Source organism: Rattus norvegicus (genome assembly GCF_036323735.1).
Source record: "Rattus norvegicus strain BN/NHsdMcwi chromosome Y unlocalized genomic scaffold, GRCr8 chrY_unlocalized_19, whole genome shotgun sequence".
Lineage (NCBI taxonomy): Eukaryota > Metazoa > Chordata > Mammalia > Rodentia > Muridae > Rattus > Rattus norvegicus.
In genome coordinates, this window is record NW_026947377.1 from 129,357 (window position 1) to 144,800 (window position 15,444).

The following is a 15,444-nucleotide window of genomic DNA, read 5'->3' on the forward strand; positions in this document are numbered from 1 at the left end:
TTAGTCTAATGCCTAAAGGATCTTAAGGGGATTGGAAACAAATATGAAACACAAGAGTATCAATTAAGTTTATCCTTCAGAGTCTCAGGAAATTTACCAACGAGAGTATACTTGGCCAGTACATGGTTACTGCTATATAGATAGCAAAGCATATGGAGAAGACAAGTGTCCAATCTTTAATCTCTGGAAAGGAAGGCAATCGGTCTTGTGGAAATGTCATATCCCAGAGAAGGGGGATGTTAGATGGCTAAAGTGAAGTGGGCATGTAGATGGAGGAGCACCATCATAGAAACAAAGAGCATCGGAAAGGCTTGGGGGATTCAAGAAAGAAAGAAGAGTTTGGGAAATGACTTTGAAATGTAAACAAATACATAGATTATTTTGCACTTCCAATGTTTATAATATAAGATATGTATGTTTCCAACAGAGATGTTCACATCTCTCTCCTTAATGACTATACAGTCAGTATTTGTAACATAGGTTTACTGAAAGTTGAAATCCAAAATTGTTGTGACTTACTTACTATTCGAGATTCACATAGATAAACCCATTCACTATTTTATCTTCTGCCCTTGTAACTATAGCAAATGTTTAATTACTTGATAAAAATTTAAAAAAATTTTTTTCTACTCCATTAGTTTTCCATTCAATGCCTCAAATGTCTCTCAATTTAACTGTATGTACTACATTCCCTTCATTGTTGCTCTTTTCCCTGTCTCTTCACAGTTGATATTCCTGTTCCTGACTGTGTCCTTCAGCAATACATAAGTACACTTGCACTTCTCAAAATATATACAGTCTGTTTCACTAGACTCTTACACAAAATGATCATACAGATACACAGTTTAGAGAATTAACATTCAGATTAAAGTGAATATGTAACTCATTTTTTACTTTTTGATCTGGATTAACTCATCTAGGATGGCATTCACAAGAGGAATTCTGATTTATTTTCATTGATATTGGGTTTAAAATACTTGTGCATTATATACTTCCTACCTTGGATTAGTCCGGCATACCACACACAGAACAGAACAAATCAATTAATTGTAGGATATGTGCATGTATGTGTCTAGGTCATTCCACAGTAACTCATGCTAAATGTTTGAGAAGCAAATCTGTTCAAAGATAGAATGACCTCCCTTTTTTGCATGTTTCTTAAACATACCAAATCACCTCACATTGCACCAATTATGTATACCTCTGGGCTACAGATTAAATTCATTATATCTACCATTAATCTCTCCATAGGGATTAAGAGCTTATTGATAAATAATTTTGTAGTCTTTAGATTAGAATTTTGCCCCAAAACTCATTAAGTATTTATTGTTCTGTAAATTCAAACCTAAGTGGTATTTCGGAAATTTGAGTTTCATGGTCAGACTTCGTCAGCTAAATGGACTCTGTCCATTGTTGGCAAGTTCAAGCTATGCTTCCTGATTGTCATGTTTGCTGTGACTACCTTGTTTTACAGTCATGGGATACGCAAGTGAGTTCTCATATAGTTTTCTCAATACTAAATTGATCTGATCAGAATCTGTGAAGTGACGAATCAATCTCTTTGTGCTGAATGTAGGTTGCCAAACTCCCTCTGGATAATTTTTGAATAGCATCTTGTACTTATGCATGTGCTTTTTAGGTGGTTTCTCATTATCTATTAACACTCCACATAGATCTGGAGCATTATATTATTGTAAGTTTCCAAGCCAAGTGATTACCTGTCCTGGATTAGAATCGTCTGTGAGTTTCTAGATCAATGTGTGTAATCCTAAGGGATTCTTCTTGATATATTATCATCTATGGATGGTGTAATATCTACAACGTTTGATACACAGCCTTTGATACACCTTCCTTCAGCTGTGTAAAATAAAATTATTTACAGCAGAGGGATCCTGTAATATTTAGGCTACTACATGAATCCCTTGGCTAAAATATGGCTATACATGCTTATTCATGCCTAAAAGACCCTTGGGGAGACCCACCTGGCTAAAAATGTCAATTACTACTCAGATGTCCACTATGTGTACAGTCTGAGGAAGAGTCACTTCAGTTCATGTTTGGAACTGAAGAATACTCAGCCATTTTCCAAACGGAAAAAAAACAAGTTACTTAGATAAGGATTGAGAGAATGCTTTTATCTATGTAGAACATTAATTTTAGACTCACATACAAATGTGTGATGTGCAGTATTATCAACACTTTATTTCAGTAGGAATTATATACTTTTGGGTATGGTCTCTCTGGACTATTGTATGATATCAATATAGTTTGCTGTGACAGATTTTCAAGTAAATATGAAATATGAGGACTCCAGCAGAGTAACTCTTGCTCAAGTAATACCCTTCATGTTATTTGTGACCCTCACTGGGAACACTTACTGCTATGTATCAGAGTTCTGATTCAATTTTAAGTCTTTTTTTTTTGTTCTCATGCTAACTTTTGATGTTTCCTTTCTCCAATAGAATAGTTAGTCAATGAGCCTGTATACCAGACATCAGATGCAGTATCAAGCATTGGTTGCAGCTTGCCCCTCTGCTGAATTCACAGCTATGAGGAAGTGTTTCTTATGAGAAGTAATTGATCTCTACAATGTAGATTATTGTTGTCTGTGTTTTTCTCTGACTTCCTCAGTACTCTTAAGGGTCATATGAGGGAAGAAATCACAATGAGAGTGAGAAGCGATCTTTCTGGATCCCAGGATAGACAAAATACACCAAAGTTACCTTGCAAGATATAAGAACATAGTGGACAGGGTTTGTATTCAACTTAGTCAATGAAATGCTCTCCCTTTATACCCTGTATATGTACAAATATTTACACAATTGGATTGGCTTGTTAGCTATGCCTACTTACCCAGCCTGCCCAGTTTTCAGGCTGTGAAGAGGAGACTTTGTTCTCAGCAAGGGATCACCTGGTGGACAAACATCTTACTCTTGCTCACTGTTTCCCTGTTCCTCCAAGTTAAGCAGCTTCTTTCAAATGGATCTCCATTGTCCATATTATCCCTGACTTCAGGTCTGAAGCTATGAGCCCAGTCAACAAGAAAATCTCCATTGCTAAGAAAAAGTAAAATTTTTCATTTTTTAATGCTGAGGTCGAGGGGCAGATATTATGGTGACTTTCTTTATTCTAAGATCTTCTTGAGACAGGGAAGGGGGAAGAACATTAGAGGAGGGTAAGTTTTGATCTATCTAGGGTTGCTTAACAATAATAGTAATAATAATAATAATAATAATAATAATAATAATAATAATAAGTAGTAGTAGTAGTAGTAGTAGTAGTAGTAGTAGTAGTAGTAGTAGTAGTTTAGACTAGGAAGTTTATTCAGCATTTAAGAACACTGCCTGTCTTTCCAAATGTTATGAGTTCAATTCCAAGTGTACTCATCGTGGCATCCAACCATTCATAATGGCAGGTGAGTCTGGTGAGTCTGACAGGTACAGTATACTCATAAAAATCAAATAAAATAAATCTTTAAAATAAATAAAAAACAAAATTTTACTTATCTAAGTTTAAGTTACTGTGCTTCTGTAGCTGACCACCTTTCTGTGTTCCTCTGAGGACAGAAAATGCATCTCTGTCTATTAAAATCCAGGATGAGAGCTCACACACTGCTTGCCATATCTCGTCTGTTATTCAAACACAGCTTCTGCTTTTCTGAGAAATGAAATAGCTTCCATTACACTCCTATCCTACCTTCAAGTTCTACTTTTGAGAGGCACATCAGAAAAGTGTGTTTGTGCATGAGGACGTTGGAGTTGCAGTTTCTTCTGATGTGAGAATACTGGGGTTAACACAGAGGGGTCAAGACGATCAAGGAATGACTGGGTGTAATAACTATCTTTTGTTCAAATTCTGCTGATGCCATGGGTCAGTATTCCTGGAAGTTTACCCAACTCACAGGTTTTCTTCTTGAGCTCAATAGTCAGTTTCTCCTACTTCTTAATCTGCTGAACTTGCTCATTGATGGTGGAAGGTTGGCATGATGCCTTCCCAGCAGACCCTGTAGATAAACACAAGGGAACATGCATATTAATGGCCCAGTCAGAGGAGAGACCATTCTGAGTCCCCCAACAAAGCATGAGGAAAGGGGAAATCTACAGACACTTTGAAGCACTGAGAGAGTAAGAAAGCTCTTTTCAAGTTGGACCTATTAGCTACTCTCCTGCCTCCAACGATGATTGCTAGACATATGCAGGTAAGTTCTGTAGTCCATAGTTCTTAGGACCACCAAGCCCTAATCATGTATGTTCAAGAAAAATGACTCTGAAATCTTGATACATTTCCAGGGGAGTATCCCTCTCTCTCTCTCCTTGTCACAACATGTCAATGACTTGTACAATAATCGTCTGTAGATGAAGTCCTATACTCTACCCTGAGAGTCGAAGATTTATCTGTGTGGCTCCTATTGGATATCTTTCTCATTCAGAGTGAAATTAAGGAACTCATAGCAAACTAACTGCATGCTTGTCAATTTCTGGCTGTCTGCCAAATATTCATCAGATATTCTTGACGCTTGGTCCCTTCTTTAAAAGTCCAGATGTTTCAGACCATAAGTCCTGCTCCTAGAAGGTCTGACCCAAGCACAGCTTCTCCAGGAAGTTCCCCAGTACTGGCTCAGGGCTTACTCTCTCTGCTTTACACCAGATTATTTAGTTTGCATATTTATAACAAGAAAGAAGTCCTAATATCATTTTTTTCTCTCTCTCATCTCTCCATGCACTCTGTTTTTCCTGTAAATAACTCGATAATCCTAGAAAACATGTCTGTGTCTAAAACAATAAGCATTAACAAAATATCAAAGGGCAGCTTCTGTTTCCATAACACTAGTGACATCACAAAGAATACCATGGAATTCCAGGCGTGCAATAGTGTACCAGAGGAGTGTCCCCTTCAACAGTACATAACTATCCATTAACCAGATATTCTCCAAATCAACAAGCCAAGTTGGCCTTTCCAGTACCTTTGCTGAGACACAAGGGAAGACTTTCCATCACTCTACCTTCTAAAATGGAGATATGACTGATTAATTGAATTTTTTCCTACCTTCATGTACAGATACTGAAGCCTAAACTTGCAAACAAAGCTCAGAAATTGTTCATCCCGACCTTACTATGCACACTGAAAATGACAATGAAGAAAGGAAGTTGAGAACTTAGGTCAGTATGATTGTCATTTATGCAACGATTCTAAACAGTTAATCACTCTAAGCGGACATCTTCTTTAGCTAAATGATCATTTTATCCAATTTCCTCATCCATTGCTCCTCCTAACTAATGCTGGAGAGTTGGGATTATGCCTTCCTTGTAGAGCTGGTACATAGATAAATACAAGTAAGCAAAGACTTTGGAAAGATCCACAGAGAAGTACAGTTTAGTTGAGGGAATAAAAAATTGGAATAATTATGTAAATTCAGGCAAAAACATTGTTCAGAGCCTCAAAAATAACATGTTTAGTCATGGGGTTCTTTATGATGTGAGCAGCAGTTCACAGATCAGGCTACAGGTGCATTGCTTAACATAGGTGCAATTTGAGACCTCAAAAACAGAGGAAGCATGATGAGTCAACCTTGGAATGCAATTAAGAAGTCATGCTGTACTATGGAGAGGTATCCTGCGGAGGAAAGAGACAGACAGAGACAAAGACAGACAGACAGACAGACACACACACACACACTCACACACACACACACACACACACACACACACCAAAACAAAGCATCAGTCATGGGGACAAGTATGTTGTAGATCAATCATAAGGAGCTTCACCCATAGAATAAAAGTCAAATTCTTCTGTTGGGTGCCACATGTGACAACGTCTATACTCTTGAAAGGGTGTCACTACTACATTTCTGGAAAGCATCTATTAGAAACATACAGACAGGGAATGGTAAAGTAGGGTAGAGTCTAGGTATTATTAAACTATACATGTTTATTAAAGTCCCATGTAACCTTTGTCATGATGCTGGCAGTCTCAGCAAAGAGAAGCCACTTTATGGTCAGCCTGCCATGCATTTCTTGAATATCTAAAAATTTTCTTTTTATACATGCATATTGGGCTCTATGCTTGTTGGGGGTTGTTGAATATTCTGCATCTTCACAGTTGTTCTTGTCTAGTAGATTTGGATGTCAACTCTATTTCTAATTGTGGTTCTCCAGAGGACTCCAAGTTCAGATCACCCTGGGGTTTATGAGATAAGGAAGGGCATAAACTGGCAAGAAATACATTAACATTGTTGTAGGATAGAGGAAAAAAATATGACAGAGAGGCAGAGAGAGAGACACATAGAGAGAATGAAAGAATATGCCTTAAGTACATGAAGCCAGAAAAGAATTTGTGAATCTAGAAGACAAGGTATGGTAGACTGCCTGTAAATCCCAGTAACTAAGAAAGGACCTTGGATCCAGTTTTGATATTGAGGCTTCATACAGGTTGGCCTTTGCCAATGTGAGACACACGATTTCAATGAGCAAATCCATAGACTGGAAAATGTAGTTATGGTGGTCCAGAAAAAAAAAACACAGAATTGTCCCCTCTGTCTGCTTCTCATTACTCTGGTCTCCCGTGTCACAGGATGCTGAATGGTCTTCCACATACCCTCAGATGCTGCTCACAAGGAAGAGCAAATTTCTTCAACAGTACTTCATCTGAGCCTACCCTTTGCTTGTGGATGGTACTCAGGAAGTGAACTGATAGGTTATACTTTTCCTAGCTGGGTGTTAAAGTTCAGACTTGAGCATCCCACTCTGTGATTTTTCAACAGTTACGTGTATCCATTGGGATGGCAGTGTCACAATGACTGCACCTGTCTTGTCACGCCTTTCACATGCTTCATGTGACCGAGTTGAAAGTCTGTCTTAGCTTATTTACAGATCCACGGGATGCAGCTTGGCTTCAAAGGCCACAAGTGTGACCACAGAAAACAAGAAAACAATGACACAGTTCACAGTTATAATGTAGACATGTCGGGGTATTTCCTCCAAATTTTGTTTAAAAGCAGATTTTTTTTCTTTATTATCTTGAGTATTTCTTATTTACATTTCAATTGTTATTCCCTTTCCCGGTTTACTGGCCAATATTCCCCTAACCCTGCTTTCTTACCCCTAAACCCCTTTGTATATGGGTGTTTCCATCCCTATCCTCCCCTCATTACCGCACTCCCCCCAACAATCACGTTCACTGGGGGTTCAGTGTTAGTAGGACCAAGGGTTTGCCCTTCCACTGGTGCTCATACAAGGTTATTCATTGCTCCCTATGAGGTGGGAGCCCAGGATCAGTCCACGTATAGTCTTTAGGTAGTGGCTTAGTACCTGGAAGCTCTGGTTGCTTGGCATTGTTGTTCATATGGGGTCTCAAGCCCCTTCAAGCCTTTCCAATCCTGTCTCTCATTCCTTCAACGGGATTCTCGTTCTCAGTTTAGTGGTTTGCTGCTGGCATTCGCCTGTGTATTTGCTGTATTTTGGCTGTGTCTCTCAGGAGAGATCTACATCAAGTTCCTGTCAGTCTGCACTTCTTTGTCAAGCATATTCTTTTACTGAAGATTATGCTACTCTTTCTAGAAGGCCACTTTATGGAAGAACATTTGGATTATGCCCCATCCACACTTTATAGATTTCTTACATAGACTTCTTTCAGTGACAAGGTTTCTGTAAATTGCATACAAACTAACCATTTAAGGACACAAACACAAACACATACACACAAAAGATACACAGGTACACAATGACACACACACACAGTGTGCATGGATAATAGAGATGTGCATGTTGAAAAAGTTAGGACAGTGGATCTAGAATATAAAATGTTAAGGGTTCCACCAAAATCTAAGACCCTAGGATGGAGGATCGGAAAAAATTGTGAGGTGTGCTTTCCCTACAACTTGAATACATTAGCAATGAAATATGAGGCATCAGAACTGCATGGTCAAACAAAGACCAGAAATATACACAGTCAAATGAGTGCAAATACAGCTCATCTCTCTGATCTCTAATGGAAGAGTTCAGGTGTTTCCCACACATCTCCTGCATAGTATTTATTTGCAGTCCAATTCTAGAACACCAAAGGATATTCAAGAACATATAAAGAGCTGAAGCCAGAATGTCAGCATTCCCAGAGATCAGAAGAGAAGGGAGTTCTGTTTTCCTCTGCTTCCCTTAACTATGCTTCAGAAAACCAAGGAGACAGCCTCCTCAGGCATATGCACATCTGCAGAGGTTGTAATTTGGCTTTAGAACATCTTAGCCTGTAGTTACACAAGCCAGGATGAAAACTACAAACTCCATCAGCATACAGTTGATGTGCCCAGGATCACTCCTAAGTCTCTCTAGACCTACAAGTGTAGATAAACATGCCTTATAGGAATAGAACATGGTTGTTTAGTTCCCTCAATTACTGTTCAGGACAGGTACAGAAGACAGGAAGGAGCCAGTCCCTCTTCTATTTCTCTAATTGGTATTTCTTCAATGTAGTATAAAACTGCCTGCCAAGGAGACTGTCTTTAGAACAAAAGAGCAGGGAAAAGATTGGGAAAAGTTCTACACCAATCCTACATCTGACAGAGGGCTATTACCTAATAAAAACAAAGAACTAAAGAAATAATGATTCAGAGAGAAAATAATCCTATTAAAATTGTGCTACAGGACTAAGCAAAGATTTCTCAACTGAGGAATATCAAATATCTGAGAAGGATCTAAAGAAATGTTCATCATATTTAGTCATTAAGGAAATGTAAATGAAAACAACTCTGAGATTCCACCACATACATGTAAGTATTGCTGAAATAAAAATTCAGGAGACAGCAGAAGTTGATAAGGATCTCAAGTGAGAGGAATGCTCCTTTTTTTGGTGGCACAAAGAACTGGTTCAACCACTCCTGAAATCAGTCCGGAGATTCCTCAAAAAATTGGAAATTGCAGTGCTTGAGGAACAGATATACATCTTTTGGCATATAACCAAAAGATGCTCCAACATACAAAAAGACACATCCTCAATTATGTTCATAGCTGCCTTATTTATAATACCCAGAAGCTAGAAGAAATCCTAATGGCATTCATCAGAGTAATTGTTATGGAAAATGTGGTACATTTACACAATGGTGTACTACTCGGCTATCAAAACCAATTATCTCAAGAAAGTCATAGACAAATGGAATGATCTAGAAAATATCATACTGATTGAGGTTACCCAGTCACAGAATGGTATGAAATCACACATGGTATGAAATCACTGAAAGTGAATATAGGCACAAAAGCTCAAATTACCCAAGATGCGGTCCTCAGACAACTGGAAGCTCAAGAGAGGACATACAAAATGTGCATGCTCTACTCCTTTTTAAAAGGTGGAACAATAATATATATAAATTTAGAGCAGAGACTGAGGGAATCCCATTCAGAGCATGCCATACATGTGGAAAAATATATACACATCAGTCACCAAAACTAGAAAAGATTGATAGAGCTAAGAAGTGCATGCTGCCAGGGACTGTATATAGATCTTCCCTGTGAGACACAGCTAGAGTATATCAAATACAGAAGTGAATTCTAGAGGCAAATATGTGAACTGAAAACGGATAGTAAGGGGAGTTATAGAAAAAGAGGAGTGGGGCCGGTTAGGGATCATATGGGCAAGTAATAGGGAAAGGAAATAACATTTGAAATGTAAATATAGAAATACCCAAATAAAAAGGAATAAAATTTGCTAAAAGTAAAAAAATTAAAGAAATTAAAGAAAATAACAGTGCCAGGTATTCACAGCTATTGACTCAGAAATGTAAAGCTCATTGTCAGGGAATGAGAGCAGAGTAATACTAGTGGAAAGACAGAGATGATGAAGACTCAAGTAGAAACACTTCTCTCTCCCAGATATCAGTGTCAGACACAAACTGCACTATAGGGATCCAAAGCATGGAAGAGTATACTCTGAGTGGAGTACACAATACTTGTCTTTCCCTTCTTTGTTAGGACCTTATTCTCCTTGACATAAAGAATAAAGGTTATGAGCTATCAGGAAATCAACTATGCTCTGCCCATCACTTGGTTTTGGAATACAAAAAAAAATGATATAAACACTCTGACTTCCAGGAACGATGAGAACAGGGAAGTCCAGATGGTTTTGAGCTCCCAGCTCCTGATTCCCATATGTGTAAGGCTCACATCAAGGCAAACTCTTTAAATATCCCACTCAATTCCTACTAAGGACTCTCTGAGCTATCCCAAGTATAACATACTTCTTCCTTTTTTTATACAAAGGCAGAAGGCCAGCTTCCTTCTCCCCTTCACTGTTGTCATTATCCTCTTTGTTCTCCCTCCCATATGGCTGTTTACTCTGAATTACAGGTCAATTAGTAAACCCTAGAGGTACTGCAGGAATATCTGAGAGGCTGTTGCAGCCACAACAACACTTGTGACATCGCAGAAGAAGTTAGGGGAGTCCAGGTTACAAGATATACTTGAGGGAGAGCCTAATGATGATGTCACTGTGAACGGCCATGTCCTACCTGCTAAACAGATTTCCTTACATTGATCAGACTTGGCGTGCCCTCTCCAGGTATCTCTCTTGTGACTCTGTGGAAACCTTTATGTTGTCCGTCTCTCTAAAGCTGTAGAAATCTCTTTGCTTCATTAGTGGTTACATGCTTTGAATGGAGAAGGTTAGCCAGGGCTTGGCATGGGTATAAAAGATTTAGGAAGATGGAGTGGGGGAGATTCTTCTAGAAAATAATTTTTCCCAGGATCATTCCTGTGACATACAGAAAAATTTTGTAGGTTTTCTGTTTCCCAAAGGCCAGTATTCTCCCTACAGACATTTAATTGAATGAATATTGTGCTTCACTTTCTTACTGTACATTCCTTGATAGGGGACTTTATAAATATTCCAGAATGTGTACTCAAAAATTCTGTTTTACGATTCCATTTTTTTTTGCAATGATTTTGGCAACAAAGAGGGCCCAACATTAGAGTGAATATAACAGTGTAAATATTGTGTACCTACCTCAAATGATAACTCCCAAATCCTTATTTTATCCAAAAATTAAGAGACATCAGTAAAGGAAAGGACAACATCTACTCTAGAATGTGGTTCTGTAGTCCCAAAAGATAATCAGTTCTCTGATATCTACATTCCTTATTTCCAAGGTTCAGACTTGAGGGTTGAGAGTGTTTTGCCATGATTCTTTATTCAGGCCATACGTAAGGTTCAGGAGGATGGGCAGGGAGAGGAATGTCTTGAGGTCCAGGGAAAGCTTATCTTCAATAGTTTCATAAGGACAGAATGGAATCTTTTTGGCATTGTCAATTGTAGATTCTACATTCTTGACCTAGTTGTGTATAATCCATGTTAAAATTCCACCTAACCTCATAGGTGTAGGAGACACGAGAACTACATAAGATTGGTGAAGCTAAGAGGTGCATGCTGCCAAGAACTGGAGAAAGATCGTTCCAGAGAGACACAGTTAGAGCATGTTAAATACAGAAGTGAGTGCTAGTGGAAAACCAGATGTTCATGATGCTTCCCCACTTTTCTTCTATTAGTTTGAGTGTATCTGGTTTAATGTGGTGATACTTGATCCAGTTGGACTAAAGGTTTCTACAAGGCAGTAAGAATGGATCAATTTGCCTTCTTCTACATAATGACCTCCAGTTGAACCAGCACCATATGCTGAAAATGCTATCTTTTTTTCCATTGGATGGTTTTGTCTCCTTTCTCAAAAATTAAGTGACCATGGGTGTATGGGTTCATTTCTGGTCTTTAGTTCAGTTTCACTGGTTTATTTGCCTGCCTCTGTCTCAATGCCACACAGTTTTTATCACTGTTGCTCTGTAATACTGCTTAAGTTCAGGGATAGTGATTCCCAAGGAAGTCCTTTTATTGTTGAGGACATTTTTAGCTATTCTGTGTTTTTTGTTATTCCAGATGAATTTATGAATTGTTCTGTCTAACTCTATGAAGAATTGGATTGGAAATTTGATGGGGATAGGAATGAATCCGTAGGTTGCTTTAGGTATTATGGCCATTTTTACTGTATTAATCCTGCCAGTCCATGAGCATGGGAGATCTTTCCATCTTCTGAAATCTCCTTCAGTTTCTTCAGAGACTTGAAGTTCTGCTCATATGCTCATATCTTTTACTTGCTTGGATAAAGTCACCCGAGTTATTTTGTATTATTTAGGGGTATTGTGAAGGGCGTCGTATCCCTAGTTTCTTTCTCCACTTGTTTAGCTTTTGTTCAGTGTTATATTTATACCCAGCCACTTTCCTGATATTGTTTATCAGGCTTAGTAATTCTCTGGTGGTACTTTTGAGGTCTCTCAGTATACTTTAATATCATCTAAAACAGTGCTATTTTGAATTCCTCCTTTCCAATCCAATCTAAGCAGACTCCTTTAGTGTATGCTTGCTCTGGCTAAGATGTCTAGAACCATATTGAATAAGTTGTGAGAGAGTGGGCAGCCTGTCTACTCCATGGTTTCAGTGTGATTGCTTTAAGTTTCTCTCCACTTAGTTTAATGTTAGCTATGGATTTGCTGTATATGTTTAGGTATGGGCCTTAAATTCCTGTACATTCCAGGTCTTTTGTCATGATGGGTGTTGAATTTTGTCAAATGCATTCTCAGCATCTAATGAAACGATCATTGGGTTTTTATCTTTGAGTGTGATTATATAATGGATTAGGTTGAAGATTTCCACATACAAAATCATCCCTGCATGCCTGGGATAAAACCTACTTGATCATGATGGATGATTATTTTGATGTGTTCTTGGATTCGGTTTGCAAGACTTATATAGTATTTTTGCATCGATATTCATAAGGGAAATTGGTCTGAAGTTTTCTTTCTTTGCTGGGTCTTTGTGTGGTTTAGGTATAAGAGTAATTGTGGCTTCATGAAAGGAATTAGGTAGTGCACTGTCTCATTTTTGTGGAATAGTTTGCAAAGTACTAGTATGAAATTTTCTATGAATTTTGGATAGATTTCTTCACTAAATCGATCTGATCCTGGACTCTTTTTGATTGGGAGGCGTTTATTGATTTCTTCTATTTCTATAGAAGTTTCTGGTTGTTTAAATGGTTTTTCTGTTCCTGGTTTAGCTTTGGTACCTGACATTCAACAAGAAAATTGTCCTTTTCTCCAGATTTTCAAATTTTGTTGAAATTAGGATTTTGTAGGATGATCTGATGACTTTTTTAATTTGTTCTAATTCTGCTGTTTTGTCTCCCTTTTCATTTCTTATTTTGTTAATTTGGACACACTCTGTGTGCCCTCTGATTAGTCTGGCTATGGGTTAATGTAATCAGTTGATTTTCTTAAAGATCCAGCTTTTAGTTCTGTTCATTCTTTGTATGATCCCCATTTTTCTACTTGGTTGATTTCACCTCTGAGTTTGATTACTTCCTGCCTTCTACTACTCCTGCATGTATTTGGTTCTTTTTGTTCTAAAGGATTTAGGTGTACTGTCAAGCTGCTCTTGTATGCTCTCTCCAGTTTCTTTCTGCAGGCATTCAGAGGTATGAGTTTTCCTTTTAGCACAGCTTTCATTGTGTTCCAAAATTTTGGGTATATTGTACTTTCATTTTCATTAAATTCTAAGAAGTCTTTAATTTCTTTCTTCATTTCTTCCTTGACAAAGTTATCATGGAGTAGAGCATTGTTCAACTTTCATGTATATGTGGGTGTGCTCTCCTCATTGTTATTGAAGAACAGCCTTAGCCCATGGTGGTCTCATAGAATGCATTGGATTATTTCTATCGTTCTGTATCATTTGAGGCCTGCTTTTTGACTGATTATATGATAAAATTCGGAGAAAATGCCATGAAGTGGTGAGAAGAAGTTATATCCTTTTGTTTTATGATAGAATTTTCTAAAGTATCTGTTAAGACCATTTGGTTTATAACTTCGGTTAGTCTGACTATGTCTCTGTTTAATTTCTCTTTCCATGATCTGTCTCGTGATGAGAATAGGGAGTTGAAATCCCCTGCTATTATTATTTCCGGTGCCATATGTTCTTTGAGCTTTAGTAAGGTTTCTATGTAGGTGCCCTTGTATTTGGCGCATAGATATTTTAGTTTTCGAGCTCATCTTTGTGGATTTTTGCTTTGATGAATATGAAGTGTCCTTCCTTATGGTTTTTGATGACATTTCATTGAAAGTCGATTTTATATGATATTAGAATGGCTACTCCAGCTTGTTTCTTGCGAAATTTTGCTTGGAAATTATTTTTCCATCCTTTTACTCTGAGGTAGTGTCTCTTTTTGTCTCTGAAGTGTGTTTCCTGTAGTGCAAAATGCTGTGTCCGCATTACATATCCAGTTTGTCAATCTGTGTATTTTTAGTGGGGAATTGAGTCCATTGATGTTGAGAGATATTAAGGAATAGCGATGATCACTTTCTCTTGTTTTCATAATTGGAGGATAGTTAATGTTTGTGTGCTTCCCTTCTCTTTATTTTGTTGTGAAAAGATTAATTCTTGCTTTATGATTTTACTTGCCTCCTTTTTTGGGATTTGCCAGTTAGTGTCCTTGGAATTACTAGATATATAGAAAGATATTGTGTAAATTTGGGTTTGTCATGGAATATCTTGGTTTCTCCATCATGTTAATTGAGAATTTTGCTGTTTAAAGTAGCCTAGGAAGGCGTTTCTGTTCTCTTAGGGTCTGTATGATTTCTGTCCAGGATCTTCTGGCTTTCATAGTCTCTAGTGAAAATTCTGGTGTAATTCTGATAGGTTTGCCTTTATATGTTATTTTACATATAATTACTTCTTTTAATATTTTTTATTTGATTTGTGTATTTGGTGTTTTGACTATTATGTGATGGGAGGATTTCATTTTCTGGTCCAGTCTATTTGTAGTTCTGTAGGCTTTGTGTATGTTTATGGGTATCTCTTTCTTCAGATTAGGGAATTTTTATTCTATAATTTTGTTGAAGATATTACTGTCCCTTGATGTTAGCAGTCTTCACCCTCTTCTATACCTGTTATCCTTAGGTTTGATCTTCTTGTTGTGTCCTTGATTTCCTGTATGTTTTGGACTAGGAGTTTTTTTTCTTTTCTTTTTTACATTATCTTTGACAGTTGTGTCAATGTTTTCTAAGGAATCTTCTGCTCCTTAGATTATGTCTTCCATATCTTTTATCCTGTTGGTGACGCTCACATCTATGACTCCTGGTCTTTTCTCTAGGTTTTCCATCTCCAGGGTTGTCTTCCTTTGTGCTTTCCTTATAGTTTCTTTTCCATTTTTAACTCCTGGATTTTTTGTTCATTTTCTTCTCCTGTTTTTTTTTCCATTAGTTCTTTAAGGTACTTTTGTGTTCCCTCTTTCTGGGATTCTACTTGTTTACTTCTGAATTTTCTGTTGTCCTGTACTTTCCCAAGGGAGTTATTTATGACCTCCTTAACATGCTCCATGATCATGATAAAATGTGAACTTAAATCTAGATCTTGCTTTTCTGG

General features: G+C 37.6%; 1 long non-coding RNA gene across 5 annotated transcripts in view; it reads right to left on the bottom strand.

Annotated features, from left to right (window-relative positions):
* Positions 1-1,851: 1,851 nt before the first annotated feature.
* Positions 1,852-15,444, bottom strand: part of LOC120099702 (uncharacterized) — an 89,815-nt gene continuing 76,222 nt past the window's right edge. For 2 of the 5 annotated variants that reach the window (XR_010062122.1, XR_010062120.1), the window contains 2 exons: positions 3,902-4,003; positions 3,094-3,657 (listed from right to left, as the gene is read on the bottom strand). This is a non-coding gene — a long non-coding RNA (uncharacterized LOC120099702). Of the gene's footprint in view, positions 3,057-3,093; positions 3,658-3,901; positions 4,004-4,374; positions 4,771-15,444 lie in introns of those variants that run through there. The other 3 variants (XR_010062123.1, XR_010062124.1, XR_010062121.1) reach the window with 3 other exon arrangements.